The sequence below is a fragment of the Onychomys torridus genome, chromosome 8 (genome assembly GCF_903995425.1).
Source record: "Onychomys torridus chromosome 8, mOncTor1.1, whole genome shotgun sequence".
NCBI lineage: Eukaryota > Metazoa > Chordata > Mammalia > Rodentia > Cricetidae > Onychomys > Onychomys torridus.
In genome coordinates, this window is record NC_050450.1 from 97,807,243 (window position 1) to 97,823,790 (window position 16,548).

Consider the following 16,548-nt stretch of genomic DNA (forward strand, 5'->3'; position numbering starts at 1 on the left):
CTTTGTTATACTAAGCTCCCTCCAGCTTGCTATCTCCCTTGGCCATCCTCTGATGCAACAGGAAGACTCACTAGATATTGAATAGGTGCTATGGCCATGCTCTTGGGCTTCTCAGCCTCCAGGGCCATCAATTAAATAAACTCACATGCTTTACAGGTATTTTGTTACCAGAAACTTGGACTTCCCAGACTCCATAGCCAATAATTAAATCAACCTGCATGCTCTGTGGCTATTTCGTTATCAGAAACCATCAGGGGCCATGCAAGAGGAATAGCAAGCAGCTGTGGAATTCATGAAAATCAGCCGAGTAGTCAGCATAAATATGCTGGGCAAGCCTTGGAGAGGCAGAACCCTGAAGACAAGGACTACATCTCCTGAGGACCTCATGCTGTTATTGAGCATAACTCTGCTTATTACCCTCTCTGTCACCATGCCCCTCATAAACTATGAGTTGTATGAAAACTCTCAGGGGGCTTCCAGCCCCTCCCTGGGCGGTTTCACTGGTACTTACAATAATAGTTGGTGACGTTTTCCAAGCATTGCTGCTGGAGCAGATTAATGATCCAACCACCATTCTTAGAAAGAATGTTGACATGTAGATTGTTAGTAAACTTAGGTTGAGATGTTTTTGTTAATGGCTTTGATGGAGAAAATCTTGGGGAACAATTTAAAGTTTAGAGAGGCACACTTTTTATAGTTGGACAAGGGTCTCATTGAGATCAAGGAACAAGAACAAAGAAAGGCAGCCTGGTTCTTACTAGCGGATGTGCCTTTCTTGCAAAAGATGGATTGTTGACCAAAGGCAATGACTAATTTTTTGTACCCATTTTTACCCTTGGCTTCCTGGTATGACTTAATAAAAATGTTGATGTGTAGGTGTGCACTCTGAGGACTTAAAGTAGAAATGACTGATTGTTTTTATATAAAGTTTAGATTTAGCAACTGGTCCAAGCCAATTTCCTCAACCCTATGGGACAGAGAGCAACTCAGCTCTTATAATAAATACAAACTTAGTTTTAACAATACAGCATAATGGCTCCTGCTTTCAAAAAAAAAAATCAGGCAGGTTCCTCAAGGACTTGGAATCCAGCAAGAAACAAAGGCACAGTCAATGGTCCCAGGGTGCAGCTGAGAAAAAAATCCCTAAATGTACTAACCTTTTGTATTTCACTCCTTGCTAACTCAAGTGTGTCAACTTAGAATGTGTGTGTGTGTGTGTGTGTGTGTGTGTGTGTGTGCTTAAGAAGCCCAAAGTGGTAAGGCCTGGGGCTGCATGTTTTGGGCAAGTTCCCTATGCAGTCAGCCAGCTATAAAGCTCTAAAGACTTTCTATTCAGCTTTAAGAGTTTGTCTTCTCTGAAGGAGTCATCTCACAACAATTTGAGATGATAAATGAAGGAGTTTTTATAAAGTGATTCATGTACATGTATTCTTTTTAAAAATCTTAAAATTAATTTATGTGTGTGAGTGCTTGTCTTCATGTGTGTCGGTGCACCACATACATGCCTGGTACCGATGGAGGTCAGAAGAGGATGTCAGACTCCCCAGACCTGGAGTTAGGGATGGTTGCAAACCACCACGTGAGTGCTGGGAACCAAACTCAGGTCCTCTGCAAGGGCAGCAAGTGCTCTTAACTGTTGAGCCAGCGCTTCATCCCCCAGTTTGCATGTACTCTTGAGTAGCCTTCCTTTATAATAAACAGAGACTTCAGATCCTTGACCTTGGTCTCACACCTCCCCCTGCCCCTGCCTCCAAGTCACAGAAGTAGTTTTGAGTGTGTTCAGACAACTAAAATGACTTACGGTGTACCAGGCTTTTTTCTTTTGGGCCACCAACCAGCTTTCAAATCGTGACTTAGAGACTTATTACTAGTTTTGAATGCTTGGCCTATCTTAAGGACATTTCTGGCTAGCTGTTTTAAATTATATTAACCTGTTTCCCTTTATGCATATTTTTTTTCACCTTTTCTTACTTTCTTGCTGTTTGTCTAGCTGGCTGACAGCTGCCTGGCTTCTGGTCTTGGAAGTCTCTGTCCTTTCTTTCTCCTCCTCCTTCTCTCATTCCCCCTTCTCTGAAGCCTAGTTGTTCTCTCTGCCTGCCAGCCCCACCCATCCCTCTCCTGCCTAGCTATTGGCCATTCAGCTTTTTATTAGACCAATCAGGTGCCTTAGGCCAGTGAAACAAATGTAGCACTGTAGCTAGACTTTTCCTGCCTGGCCCACAGTCAGGATAAATCCCCTTCACCCGACAGTCTCACAGCTGCTCAACCAAGTAAACACACACAGAGACTTATACTGTTTACAAACTGTATAGCCATGGCAGGCTTCTTGCTAACTGTTCTTATATCTCAAATTAACCCATTTCTATTAATCTATAAGTTGCCATGTGGCTCGTGGCTTACCATTACCTTAACATGTTGCTTCTCATCACGGCAGCTAGCAGCGTCTCTCTGTCTCAGCCTTTCTGTTCCCACAATTCTCTTCTCTCCTTGTCCTGCCTATACTTTTTGCCTGGCTACTGGCCAATCAGTGTTTTATTTATTAACCAATCAGAGCAACACATTTAAGACAGAACACCCCACAGCATAGCACATCTTTACATAGTTAATAAATGCAGTATAAACAAATGTAACACACCTTTACACAGTTAAAGTAATATTCCCCAGCATAAACAAATGTAACACATCTTTGCAATTAAAATAATAGTCCACAACATATGTGCCTAGTAACATTGGCAGCTAGAGATTGGGCCTGTATCTGAGGTAAACCAGCAAACTGTTCTTCAGCAGGGACTGTGCCGCTTAGTAAACAGAACAAGTTCTGGTTTGATTTGAATGCAATTCAAGCTGCTATCTCCCAAGAAGCCTGGATCAAATTCCAGGAAGACAGACACTCCCTGCTCTACTTCTCTGGGGTGGGGGTTGGTGGGGGGGGGGGGGGGAATTCCATGCCATGGCTGTGTTAAAAATAAGAAAGCTGTCAGATGGTTTTCCAGATTCTACCAGAAGATGGCACAATCTGAAAACTTATTTCTGCATCTCCACAAAACAAGATCTTGTTGTTTTTCACAGTGAAGCTAAGATCTGAAACAGAACTGGATGAGAACCAAGTATTAGAAAACACAGTTCATATTATGAAAATTCTTTGCAGTCCTTGGGGGTATTTCTATGAAAAGTTTTGGGGAAAAGATACAAATAATAGCACGCCTCCTCCTCCCCCACAAAAAATCTGTGCATTCTGGAATGTTAGAACAGGTTCTCAGGTTCCCGCAGGGAAGGGTACACGAACAAAGGACTCTTCTGTGGCTGTAAATAACAAGACGGGTTGGGACTGGGAGGGGGTTTGTCTAGAAAGACCCAGTTTCACAGCTGTGGCTCTCTGACCTTTCCTGCTGCCCCAGAGGAGCAGAAACTTCCTGACTGCTTCAATACAACCATTTGGCTTTTCTTAAGCTCATGGAATTTAAGAGTTGGAAAGGACTTTTGAGAACATTTCGTTCAAACATTCTCCCAGCACGGAAGTCATTCCCATTATCTTCCTGGCCACAGAAACAACATCTCGACATCTGTCTGTGAACCTCACCCCAGCGATCCCATGTCCATGAGGCTCCCGGGGCAGCCTCACAAACATGGTGGGGATTGCTTCTTTAGCTGTGTTGCTGATGACAGTATGTCGTGAGTGCAGTACACTCACATTTCTTCACTGAATACCCTCATTGAGCTAATGGACACAGTGCTTTTGTGAGCCAGGCAGTTTGCAAGCCAGGATGCATGCTTCTCTTTACTGAATTTCGTAGGCAGCGTCAAGACAAGTACTATTGTTCCCTCTGTGCAAACGAAGGACTTAGTGCTCAGAGAGCTTAAGTCACCTGCCCCAGAAAACTGGGCTCCTAAGGAGTGGTGAGTGGTAAGAGTAGCAAAGGCTGGCAACAGATGGTCTATCTGACCCAAAGTTTGTACCTTGATCTTTGATACTGTTATTAATGCATCTCTGTGTGTGAACAGCTTAGGAGGAATTCAAAATCACTGCCTTTTCTGAACCTCACAGGGTGCATCTAATTCACAGGGCATCTAGATCATTCTCCTGCAGCTAGCTGATCAGCAATGTGTCTAAGCTCTAGACCTTCTGCCTCACAATAACCCTCCTAGATATTTCATACTAAGATCATTCTATCTTTCTAAATTGGATTAAGTCAATCCAGTGTTCTAATTGCTCTCTAAAGATATGGCTATTGGGGTTGGGGAGATGGTCTAGTCAATAAAATACTTGCCTCACTATCATGAGGACTTAAATTTTATCCCCATGACCCAGATAAAAACCAGGTGCAGCTGCTGCAATCCTAATGCTAGGGAGGCAGAGACAGGTAGATCCCTGGAATTCATGGACTAGCCAGTCTAGCAGAATTGGTGAGTACCAGGTTCAGTGAGAGACCCTGTCTCAAAATTTAAGGTGGAGAATAACTGAAGAAAACACAGCATCAACCTCTGGCCTACACACACACACACACACACACACACACACACTCACTCACTCACTCACTCACTCACTCACTCACTCACACAAATATGGCTGTCAACCAGCTACTTCATGGCCCCTTGTAAATCACAAACTCCCTTGGAGTCCTGTTTTCTTGTCTGTAGTCCTCACTATTCATGTTGTGATCTTCTGAGACTCATAGTTACTCATTGGACATCTGCCTTCCTCATTAGACTGTGAGGGCCAGAGTTACTCTGTTACTCTGTCAACTCTCTGGAGCCTCATCCAGTTCCCTGGATGTTGCAGCTGTTCAGTTGATAAAACAACCAGCCTACGAATGGGAATAATCGTACCTCCCTTCCTCCTACACACACGATGATTGTGAGAGACAAATAAGGGACACACTTATGCAAAAGCACTATGACCTGTTAAGAAACAATGCTGCCATCATCCGTAACAAACAAATTACAAGCTGGGTGGATTCAGCCACCAGCTTCTTTCTTGGCTAAAAGCCAAAAATGTCCTCATGCCTCTTGGCAGCCTTACGGGAGGCCAAAGATGCCAAAAGTATTGGGGAGGCTCTGCTCCGATTCCTAAGTGATTTTAGAGTTCTACCTTCAGAGGGTCAGGGTTAAGATAGCGTTAAAGGCCTGCTGAGAGAACGCCTCTTCTGGTCTCAGACCAGACTCTCTGGCCTGGGTGGAGCCCTCCACTCCAGGTGGACTGCTCAAGAGACTATCACTGGGAAGATGGGCAGGACAGGGAGGTGTCCTCCATCCAGGCTAACGAAGTAGGTGGGATAATTAGTCCTTTAATGAGATACTGTATTTTTTCTTCCCTGAATCCCTGACCCTAGGACAGTAGCTTATTGAACTGCATCTACGTAGATTTGAAAATCTACTTGGTTTTATGAAGTATTTGGAAAAGTGTGACTTCACTTTTTCTTCTTTTTTTCTGAGCATGCTTTCTTTGACATCTTGCCCTTCTCTAACTCTTTCCCTAATGCCTCCTTCTTTCTCTTCCATACTCTTTATATTCTGTCAAGTGGGTGCTTGTCCACCATGTGTCTGACCCCATGCCAACTTAAATGGCCTAGCTTTCCTACCTCTCCATTTTGCTTTAAATCCTAATAAAATTGTCCTCCAGGTTCAAAAAATAAAACTAATAAAATTGTATTGTTCATTTGTATGGAAGACAAATACCCCATCTATTCATTAAATTGTTCGGTTGTTCTTTCATTCCTTGTCTGTTAAGGGAATGAAGGTTTGTTAGGTGCTCAGTGTATTTTAATTAAATGTTTATTTATTTATTTTGTGGGGGGGGGTGGGCCATGTGCATTCCACAGCATGTAGACATCAGAGGACAATGTGTAGGATTCTGGTCTCCCCACCCTGTGGGTTCTGGGGATCAAACTCAGGACTTGGAGGCAGTGTCTTTTCCCCACTGAACAATCTTGCTGACTCTGAATCTCAGTATTTGAGTTCAAAGCCCAGGGATGTGGCTCAGTTCTAGAGTTCTTGTCTAGTGTGCATATTGTCTTGGGTTGAAAAAACCAAAAGGATGCTTTTCCTTATGAGTTCAGCAAATTCTTTCGCTCTGCGGTGGTTGCGCCTTTTTCCTTGATCCTAACCCTGGTACTTTTCCTGTTCCAGCTACGTGTGTTCATTTTCTTCTCTTCTCCATCCAACACGTGAAGAACCAGCTGGGTTTCTTCCTGCATCGCTTAGACACATAATCCATGTATTTGGTTTTCCTTGTTTTCTAGAATTATTCTGTTGGTGGGAGATAGCCCGTTAGACCTGTTTAGACACAGGAAGGTACTGGTGTTTTTAACCTGCCTCCATTGATGGAGGCAGGATAGAAGGCATGGATTAAAGTGATTTAATCACATCATGAAATATTAATTGTGGCTGAAAGTAATCCACCCTAGGGGGCATTTTAGACTGAAAGAATAATAAAAACCAATACCTCATGAAAAATTGGTATTAGTAGTGGTGTGTATTTTCTTTTCCATAAGAAGTCTCATAGTAGGATAAATTCTGTTTTACTTTCCAAGAATTACTTTGAATGTACTCCATGAAACTTTATCTTGTTAGATTCTCCACAGACAATGTCTGGTGTATGCTCCTCTGAGAAAAAATTATACACCTCCCAAACCTTTGTTTAACCCATTGGGCAACCTGAATGTTTTGTTTTTATTATTTTTGAGATAAGGTCTCACTATATTGCCCCAGCTAGTCTAGAACTCACTATGTAGTCAGGCTGGTCTCAAACTCACAGAGATCTCTGTCTGCTTCTGTCTCCTGAGCTCTGTGATTAAAGTCATGAGTCACTACTCTAGGCTCCGTTTCCAAATTCCACTTAATTGTAGAATCCCTTATTCAGGAATATCTAGTCACTGTGCTGCAAAGCATGGCCTAGCATGCGCTTTCAGAGGGTCTGTTAGAAAGCAACCCCGGTAACCTCTTCTTTCTCTTCCTTTCTAGACTTTGTTGTTTGCAAGAGTCTTCAGAAAATATATGAGAGAGGCTAAAAGTCTCATCTCTTCTTGTAAGAAGAAACACAGATATTCAATGAAACCTCAGAATTTGACGATAATTCATGGGGGTCAACATTAAGCCCTGAACCTTGGCCATTTGACTGGACTGAGAAGGCCACTCAATGCTGTTTTAATTTGCATTTCCTGGATGGCTAAGGGTGTTGAGCATTTTCTCAAGTATTTATTGTCTCTTTGTGTTTCCTTGTTTGAGAACTCCCTGTTCAGTTCATGAGCCCACTTATTGACTGGGGGTGAGGGAGGTTCAACTCAGATGGCCTAACTTGTGGGCATTCTCTGTTCTCAGGCCCTCAGAATAGCTCAGTTTTAAACATGGTGGGAAAATGCCTTCAGTGGGAACAGGAAGAAGACCATCCATGGCGACACAGTCAGAGCTCCACTGGCTGCCCCTTCCCTAGCCAGTTTCTGCTGGGTGTCGAATGTACTGGTTTGAGGATGTTCCTTCTGTTTGCTCACTCAGCCAGACTACTGCAATCATCTGTTCTGGATATTTGAACTCCTGATTTGGTGATATTTTGCTGTTTATCTGTTGCTTGCTACTTGCTTTTCAGATGGTACCCAGCCAGTGCCTCAGAGTTACAGAGAATGAGAAAATAGGGTTCCTCTCCACTACTGATCCTCTGTCAGAGTGTCAGAGGAACACACACACACACACATACACACACACACACACACACACACACAGAGAGAGAGAGAGAGAGAGAGAGAGAGAGAGAGAGAGAGAGAGAGAGAGAGAGTTGGATTTGATGCTTGTGAGGCGGTGGGCATGTCTTGTGTGTAGGGCTGCTGATACTGTTTCACAAGATCTGCCTGGCTTGCTTTTGGGGGTAAGTTTTCTCTTTCCCTTCTGGCTACCACAGAGCCCCGTGACTGGAGCTGAGTTCTGCTCAGTTTTATTCTTTTGAGTGGATCACTTGTCTTTTCCTCTCCACTATCCAGGTATCTTCACACTACCTTTATCGATTGTGCAGCAAGCAAAAGAACAAATAGCAAGCAGCCATTTGAAATGAAATGGCAGATAAACAGCAAAACGTCACCAAATCAGGAGCTCAAATATCCAGTGAGCAAACAGAAGCAACATCCTCAAACCAGTACATTCGACACCCAGCAGATTCGACACCCAGCAGATTCGACACCCAGCAGAAACCGGCTCGGGAAGAGGCAGCCATGCCAGCCAGCAGAGCTCTGACTGTGCCTCCATGGATGGTCTTCTCCTTCCTCTTCCCACTACAAGCATTTTTACACGCTCAGAAACCAATAGTAACTCCTGCTGAGAATGGTTTACTATGGACTATCTTCCCTTCTCTTCATCAGGGAGCCAGGGCTCAGCCTGACTCAAGACAGGAGGTCTTGGGGGTCACTTGTTGTAAGCATGCTTGAATCTGAAACAGGAGATGGCCTCTTGTTCCAGAGTCCCCTTCTAACAAGCTTAAACAGCACATGGGATAATTTGCCAGTAGAATGTCATATATGGCATGGGGCCTCACATTCCTCTGGCTGGCCTCAAATTTGCTAGATAGCTGAGAGTAACCTTGAACTTCCAATTCTCCTGCTTCTGGGTTTACAGATGCTTACCATCATGCCTGGATTTCCTTTTTACTTTCTTGATAACATCCCTTGACGAACAGACGTTTTTAATTTTGCCAAACTTCATTTGATCAGTTTTTTCTTGTTTGTGCTTGTGGTTACTAAGAAAGCATTGCTTAATCCAAAGTCCTAAGGATTATACTTATGCTCCCCTTTTAAAGGTTTTAGTCATTTCAGCTCTTCAGTTTAAATCTTTGAATCCTTGAGGTCTCTTTTTTGTATACGGAGTGAGGTGAGGATCCAGTTTCATTACTTAGTCTATGGAATGCTCTCTTGCTTTGTACTTTTGTGTAGGGCAAAGGCCTAGCCATGTCTTGAGGAGCTTTTATTTTCCAAACCAGGAAGCTATTGACTTACATCCAATTTCATACATTTATTTATTTATTTATTTATTTATTTATTTATTTATTTATTTATTTCTTCCTTTCTTTCTTTATTTATTTTTGCTAGAACCCTGAGTTAGGCAGTGGCCACCTGGCATAGAGTCTCTTCTAGAGACTTCTATATGCTCATGACAGCTTTTCTCTATAGAAATCTGAGGGCTCAGATTCTGCTCTAGTGTCCAGGCTCTTGGCTAGGATGTTCACAACTTTTACACAGATGGAATGGTTGGCTGTGGTTGCAGTTGGGTGGGTAATGGAATTTGGTTCGCAGAGATCTTGCAACTGTCTTACAGAGTCACTGAAGAAGGATAACGTGAGGACAGGGTCAGTTCTTGGCCTGGTTGATGAACTGACAGTAGGTTTTCCTCTGGGAAATCTCTCTCTTTTTTTCTGAATACCACAGGCACTCAAAGATACAAGATACAATAGACCCAGAAAAAATTGTTAAAAATTCTGCCCTTTCCACAAAGGGGATGCAGAGATGAAAATGAATGGCAAGGCAGTGTTTATTCTTATTTCTTAGTAGATACTGATTTTCTTTTCCCCATCTTAGAATAAGTCAGGCTTTCTGAGAGTTTTGGTGGCATACCTCAGAGCCTCATTTTTAGGATCATCTTACCACTCTTAGATATGATTGGTATCCAAAGATTTCATTTGGATCAATATTTGCCACAAGCCCCTGTTATCTCTCCCTGACAAACATACATTGCTGAATGTATATATTGTTCCTAGGTAGTTAAAGTGGGAGATCCCCTTAGCCCTGGGGTTCAACCCGAAGGGCTTGTACTGACAGATCCCTGGAAGTGGTGAAGGGGCTACTAGTTCCATCAAGTTGCTGTATTTCACTGAAACAAGCATAAATTGTCCCAGCTCCTGAAAATACCCTGGAGTGTAATGTCATGTCACCCCTTAGGGTGACAGAAGTCAGGCTCCCACAGAATAAAGCCAGTTCTATGGATAGAACCTTATGGAGAAGGGGTTGCTTGTCCCCTTGGCATGCATAAAGCCCATGTTGTGTCTGTGTGGTATCGTGTGCATCAGCTCTCAGCAGCACTGAGGGGACTTCAATGTACTACAGTAGCTCAGGATAGAGGTGCCAAATGCCTGTGCTCTGACTACACTGAATATTGGACAGGAAGGACCCAACATAATGGAGAGCCAAGGGTTATCTCCCCACCCTTTATGTCTCATATAACTCAGTCTCCAATTTCTAATCCTCCTGCCTCTACCTCCTAAGTGCTTGCTGGTATTATAGGCATGCACTACCATGCTTGACTTTTGTAATGCTGGGGATCATATCCAAGGCTTTGTGTAGTTGGTAGAGGCAACTGGGCTACATCCCTGGCCTGGTTATTATTAAGTTTTTTTTCTCCCACATAAACCAGAGAGAACCCCTATCACTTAGGGAACTGGTATCTGGCTCTAAGATTTCCCCATATCTCATTCCACCTCAATCCTGCCTTTGCATAGGAAGAAGACTAGGGAGAGTAGATAGAGGAAGAATTTTAGTGAACTCTCGCTTTGAGTAGCCACAATGTAATCTTGTGGTTGGTGTTGAGGATCTGAAAGCTCACAGAGGGAAAGGATAAATGATTAGAAGGTTTATACTGAAACAGGAAGAGGTTGACAAGGGACTAGAGGCCGGAAACAAGACTATTGTGTTTGTTAGTCTCAGTATGACAGAGACTGAGACACTGTGGTTTGAGTCAGGCAGACTCATAATGGTTTTCTTGGTGCTCTAATTTGTTTTCTGTTGCTAATATATAATATATACTACAATTAATATAATTATAACATATAAATATATATACTTATCATGCTATATAATTGTATGCTAATCACCATGACCCAAAGAGACCTAAGGAAGAAAATGTTTATTTAACTTATGTGTCTATCACGGTCTGTCACTCAGGGATGTCAGCGCAAGGACTCAAACAGGAACCCGGAGGCAGGAACTGAAACAGAGACCATAGGGGAATGCTGCTTGCTAGCTCACTTCCACAACTTGCTCAGCTTCCTTTCTTATGCATTCTAGGACCACTTGGCCAGGGGTGAAACTCCCCTCAGTGGCCCGCTCTGCCCCCCATCAGACAACTATCAAGAAAATGTCCCATATATCTGCCTACAGGCAACTCTGACATGGGCATTTCCTTAGATAAGGGTCCTTCCTTCTAGGTGACTGTAGTGAGTGTCAAGTTGGCAAAAACTAGCCAGCATATTTAGGATGTTTTCAGTTTTAAAACCCCGGGAACCTACTAGTTTTTTGTACAGCTTTAGAGAGTTGATAACCTAGTATGCCACAGATGGTAGAGGGATACCAGTCAGAGGAGGCTTTGTCACCCCAAGTCTGACAGTTAGCAGATCCCAGTGGGTCAGAGACATCAGTCTTACTAACATTACCACCAGAGCCTCTGCATACCAGTCTGCAAAGTGGATAAGTAAGTAGGAAAAGAGCACATGCTCTTTTTTCATTTCTCTCCAAAGTCTAAATATATACTAATAGCCCCCAGAAATCAGTAACTAATAACACACATCATACCCACACAGGGATAGAAAGACTATCCAAAAACACTGAATCCCAAGGTCAACAGAAAGAGATGATGATGGCTAGATAAAAAGATTGTGGATTCATTTGCCAGATAATTTGTAGAGTTAGTTCTCATAGCTTAAAGGAGAACTTGGTTTATTGTTGATGAATATGATGTATATTTTTGTGCACCTAATGAGACATTGAACAACACTAAGTGTTCTACAAAACAATATGGAAGCCAAACTTCTCACATTTCTTTTGTTTTTTTTTCTGATTTATTTAATAAAAAATGTATTACCATCATTCCAAAACAAATACTTGAATATCACTCTAAACTTATTGAGTAATGTGAAGAATTGAAAGGAAACATAATGAATAGGGAGAAAGGAATTAATGGTTTCCAAATGTTGAGAGGTAAAAGAAGTGAATGAACAAATAAAGCCTCTCCTTATTGGTTTTGACTGTCAATTTGATTACAGCCTAGGGTCACATGACAACTGTGTCTCAACTGATGAATTGCCCAAATCACATAGTCTGTCCTGAGGATATGTATGCCTATAGGGGATTATTTTGATTGTTTACTGATGCAGGAGGGCCCAGCCCACTGTGGGCAACACCATCCCTAGGCAGGTAGTCCTAAACTGTCTAAGAATCTGATAAACATGACCCAGTGCATGAGCCAGCAAGCAGTGTTCCTCCATCGTTTCTGCTTTGCGTTTCTGCCCTGACTTCCCTCAGGGGTAGACTGTGGCCTGGAAGTGTATGCTAAAGACATCCTTTCCTCCCTTAAGTTGCTTTTGGTCATGGTATTTGGTCATAGCAGCAGGAGGAAACTAGAACAGAGCCCAACCACGCAGAGTATCTCATAATCTAAAGACACGATTTATACTTCTCTCTTATCCAGACTGAGAAGGTGGAACAGTGAAAAAGTGGGTCAGGAGAAAGAGAAAGAGACTGAGCAGAGCATCTAGGCAGAGTTGACTCACCTGGGACAACCTGAAATCCAAACAGAAAGGAGAGTCAGGCAAAAATTATTTTTTCATATTCCATGTTTGGTGAGTGGCTAAGTTTGATTGCTATTTCCACATACACTATAATCAGGAGAACTTCATGAATGGGAAGTTTTGAGGCTATGTATTTCCCTTTGTTTTGTGCTTCATTTCCTGGTAGAGAAATGCATTCATGACAAATCTTGAAGGGAGGCCATGTTTTAGCTATGTTCTTTGACACCTCTTTTTCTCCTTTTCATCATTCAAGGTTGACAGAAGGAAACGACAATATCCATGTTGTTATTTTCTCTGACTGTTAATTTTGAGGCATGGAGTGCTTTCAAAGTTTAGTCTCTAACAATTTGCCCTAGTTCGACTCTCTTCTTCCTTCAGATTTTTCTGGACTCAGTCAAAGACCGGCATACCACAGCAGACCATGGTTGCAAAGAGCTGCTGCACGGCAGATCCAAGCCCGTGGCGAGTCAGAGCATGCTTGCTGGAAAATCCATGCCTGGGGATTTCAGCCATTAGTTACCTAAATCATGACCTTCAGGATATGTCCTTAGGTTCCTATGGTTGTGGCCTTGTCACTAGTTCTATGCAGGTGATCTTTGGCATATTTTGTTTTCCTACAGCTTAGCCATATCTGTTGTTCCTTGCTTCACTGCTAAGTAATATTAGCTTCCCATATGGAACTCAAAGTCCGCCTTGAAATTCTATGTGAAATGGAGAAACATCTGCTTCTGTTCGTTCCTGCAATTTCACTTTTTGAAAATCTTGACTTCTCTTAGTCAGATGACTTCTGTAAAAAGGACATACAAAAATCAAATTTAAGAATACATAATCTGGCAAAATATTTATTTTTATGGAATTTGCAAACTATGGAAAAGCAAATGAGGAATTCCACATGTTCATTCTTCTTTAAGGTAGCTGTGTTTGTGGTGTGAATGTGTATATTATATGCATGCTGTATTTCACATGTGTGCATGCATGTGCTTGAGTTCATGTACATATGATATGCATTTGTGTGTAAGGTAATGTGGGGGGGGGGCAAGGTTGATGCCAAGAATCTTCTTGGGCTACTCTTCTACCTAATTTTTTGAGGCTTGGTCTCTCAGTCAAAATTAGGGCCTGCCTTTATGGCTAGTCTGTGGCAATCTCTTGTCTCTGCAGTGTGAGCTGGAATGATAGGCAGGTTGCCACACCTGCCTGGCATTTACATGGGTTCCTGGGGTTCAAACTCCAGTCTTCAGGCGCATATGGCAAGCACCTTATCTGCTGATCCTTCTTCGCAGGTGTACTGCCTCTCTCTTTAATTCTTTCTCTTTTCTGATGAAACTTCTGCTCCAGAGTGTTTCCTCAGTGCAGTGTGGTTCTTTAAAGACTTTGGTAGTAAAGAGGATACAGATCCTTTCTGAAAAAAACAAAAAACAAAAAACTCAAAACCCACCAACTAAAGACAATAGCCCCATTCTTTGTCTCCATTCATTGCTACCAGACAACTGGAGCCAAGCAAGGCTGTATAAAATCTGACACCTTTTCTGATTCACAGATGAGGTCTGAAAGCTGGAAGCCACAATGACCTTACAACTTAACTCAAAACTGAAGATAGCAATGTTGTGCCCATAAAAGCCTTGGAAGTGAAGCCTTTTTAGTATTTGTTTTTAAAAAAAAAAAGGCAAGAATTTGAACATTCCCGTTCTAAACCACTGCTTTGAGGTGGAATCCAGTCAGGGTCAAGCAGGCAGTATGCCAGAACAGGGTGGTTTGAATGAGAAGCTTCAGAACTTTGCAACCCAGGCTGTCAGCAAGCCATGATGGAGAGCATGGTTCATTGTTGGAAGTCTGCGGAAGTGGAACCAACCCCAGGACATGGCCGTGTGTGGTGGTGAAATGGCTGGCCATCTGAAAGTGCCACAAGGCTTCCATCCCTCACCACCACGGGGTGAACACAGAGGGTCACCACACTAAGAGACCCCATGTCTTCTCAGGGCTTACCTACAGGAGGATTCCTTGAGTGAAGAACCCTCTTTTTGCATCATTATTTCCATTTTTCATTTACTTTTTTCTTTAATATCCTGAAGGTTGACAAAAAAGGGAGCACTTGTAACTTAGAAATTTCTCTCTCTCTCTCTCTCTCTCTCTCTCTCTCTCTCTCTCTCTCTCACACACACACACACACACACACACACACACACACACACACACACACACACACACACACACACACACACGGTATCCCCTTATATAACAGGGTTTCATCTGTTTTTAAAAACCATCCCTTTTCACAGCTGCACACAGCACCAGATTTTTTTTTCCCCCGCAGTGAGTCTTGAGCATAGAAAGTTCTTCATGTTCCAAGATTAAGATGTTTCCAGAGCACCCTGCCCCCTACCCTCTCTGGTTTCCAATTGTTTGCACAGAATATCCATTATTCTTACCACCATGCAACTTGGGACTGTGTGTAATCCTCTAAGCATACAAAACAAAACAAAACAAACAACCCCAGAGCAAGCTATCAAGATGCTAGAAATTAGGGAAAAAACCCAGCAGATCCCAAAGTAGGGAAAAGGCAACGGAGGAAGACATTGTAAAACACATTTGCATTTTTCAAAGGAAATTGGCTGCAAACCAGCAAAACACAAAAACAAACAACACAACAACCCTCCCAGAGTCTTCGGCCATTTGGATGTTTTGTTTCCCATTATGCAAAATGGTTGGCTGGGTGGATCTTGTTTCCTACCATCACAAGTTGCCTCCTTCTTCACAGATGCGAACAGAAGGGGAAATAAGACCAGGAGGGCCAAAGCCTTAGCTCACAGTAACTGTCTTCACTTGCAGGGTGAATGGCACAGATAGTCTCTAATCTGCTATTTTGCACCTATAGCAATGAAGATTTCTTATTGTTCCACGTGGTTGTGAAAGAGGACCTGATGTTGAGTGGAGTGTGCAGAGAATTGCCACATGGGTCACAAGCCAGTCGGAGCCTCTGTGGCGGCTTTGGCACTTCATTTCTTCCTGCTGAATAAACTAGAGGGATGTCTTGCTCTGTGGGCCAGATCTGACCCATCTTTGAACGGTCCATGTGCTAGAAGCAGTTTTCACATTTTTTCCCCCTCTTCCTTCCTCCCACCCCTCTAGGCTCCCCCCACTCAACAAAACCAACTCCCATTCCCTCTTACAAGAAGGCAAGGCCTCCCATGGGGAGTCAGCAGAGCCTGGTACATTCAGTAGAGGCAGGTTCAAGCCCCTCCCCCTGCCCCAAGGCTGTGCAAGGTGTCCCATTTTTTTCATATTATAAAAAGGAGGAGAAAGTGCAACCAAACTCACACATGGCCCCATCCATGAACTTTATAGAAAAATATCTGTGGCCAATAGGAGAAGCCATAAAAATATATATTCTAATTTTATTATTATTAACATCAATATTAATGTTATTGCTTTAACAACTCCTAAATTCTTGATGATAATGAAAAATTTGTCTATCAGTATGTTTTTCAAATGGAAATTTGCCAGTTCAAAGTCCAGAGCCTCAACCACTGACTTTATTTCAATCTCTGTGGCCTCTTCTAATCAGTGTAGGGCCAATCACCAAGTACCAGAAAACTAGGGACAGCTACTCTGCCCGGAATACTACTGAAAATTTCCAGATAGCCAGTGATAACCCTGGTCACATGTCTAACTTTCCCCATCCCTAGAAAACTACAATAAAATTTTCTGCCCGTGTTTCCCTTTCTCTTTCCGAGTATTTGACCCATTTACTCCCCAACTACTACTGTCAATGGTATAGTGTGCCCACTTCTCTTGGGACATGTGAGTTTAAAAATATATTTTAAATGGCAGTTGTTTTCTAAATTGAGAATTTCATACAAGCATACAATGTGGAACAATCAAATATATCCCCATTCTCTATTCCCAGCTTCTTTCTTTCCTATCCCTGTACCACTTCCTGCTCCCGGTTTCATTTCATCATGTGTTTCTCTCTCTCTCTCTCTCTCTCTCTCTCTCTCTCTCTCTCTCTCTCTCTC

General features: G+C 42.6%; 1 long non-coding RNA gene across 1 annotated transcript; it reads right to left on the minus strand.

The window, feature by feature from the left end:
• Positions 1-5,857: 5,857 nt before the first annotated feature.
• On the minus strand, positions 5,858-14,628 carry LOC118590408. Its single transcript, XR_004945739.1, has 4 exons — positions 14,519-14,628; positions 13,791-13,934; positions 12,518-13,322; positions 5,858-6,246 (listed from the first exon to the last, which is right to left on the minus strand). It is a non-coding gene; the product is annotated as an uncharacterized LOC118590408 (long non-coding RNA).
• Positions 14,629-16,548: the final 1,920 nt, after the last annotated feature.